The 1,125-nt window shown below is 52.3% G+C and overlaps 1 pseudogene; it reads right to left on the bottom strand.

The window, feature by feature from the left end:
* Positions 1-622: 622 nt before the first annotated feature.
* LOC107125024 lies at positions 623-1,118 on the bottom strand (annotated as a pseudogene).
* Positions 1,119-1,125: the final 7 nt, after the last annotated feature.

Here is a 1,125-nt window from a genome sequence, read left to right as displayed (position 1 = left end):
GAAAGCAAATAGATGGGGGATGGAGGAAGAGGAAGGACAGAGAGAGAAAGAAACAAAAAGCAAATAGATGGGGAGGGACAGAGAGAGAGAAAGAAAGAAAGTAGATGGGGGAGGAAAGAGGAAGGAAGGGAGAAAGAAAGGTGAAAATATAGAGGTGGGGAAAAAGCAAATAGACAGGGAGGGAGAAAGGAAGGGGAAAAGAGAGAGGTGAAAAGAAACAAATAAATGGGGGGAGGAAGGGAGAGGTGGAAAGAAAGCAACTTTAACTTTAAATGTGTTCTCCAACCCCAACCCCCCAACCACACACACCAGGGATTTAAAGAGACAAATGCTTTCTTCAGTTTAGCTAGCCAGTATGGCAGGGCTTGGAGAACACATTTAAATTTATATTTTTTTTGGGGGGGGAGGGAGGAAATAGATCGTAGGAAGGAGGGAGGCAGAGATGGAAAGAATGCAACTTTAACTTTAAAAGCCCTCCCCTGCCGGCTTGGAGAAGGCATTTGTCTCTTTAAATCCCTTCTCCAAGACAAGCCAGCCGGGGGGGGGGGGGGGCTTGGAAGACACATTTAAAGTTAAAGTTTAACGTTTTTCTCTGCTCCCCCACCAACTACCTCAAGCTTACCCAGGGAGGGCAACACTGACTGTCCATCTGCCTGGGCCTGTCCCTCTGCCGTCTGATGAGTGGATTGGATAAAGATGGGTTGGGTGATATCCTGGCCGGCAGGCATGGTCACTTGCTGGATCTGGTACAGCTGCAGGCCATCAGTCAACTGGCTGACTTGCTGTTGTCCCTGTTGAACCTCTGTCTGTGCAATCTGCTGTGTGCTGGCTGTGAGCGTCTGGATCTGGCCCTGGACCCCCTGAGCGCCAAACACGGGCTGAGCCAAACAGATATACTGTAGCTGGCCAGCGCTGAGCTGAACCGGTATTTGTTGGATGTCGCCCGCGTCGGTGATGATCTGCTGCATCACTTGCATCCCCTGCCCAGTCCCACTCTGTGCCGGCTGCGTCTGCCCTTGTGGCTGCGCCTGGACAATCTGCCCCTGCTGGCCCTCGCCCACCTGCATGGTCACAGGGGTGGTCTGCCCCTGCTGAGGCTGTGCGATTGTGATCTGCCCGGGTTGG

This window comes from Gekko japonicus, unplaced genomic scaffold (genome assembly GCF_001447785.1).
Source record: "Gekko japonicus isolate JY-2015 unplaced genomic scaffold, Gekko_japonicus_V1.1 scaffold22547, whole genome shotgun sequence".
NCBI classification, from domain to species: Eukaryota; Metazoa; Chordata; class Lepidosauria; order Squamata; family Gekkonidae; genus Gekko; species Gekko japonicus.
The sequence above is the reverse complement of the archived record's forward strand: the minus strand, read 5'-3'. Positions and strand labels throughout refer to the sequence as shown.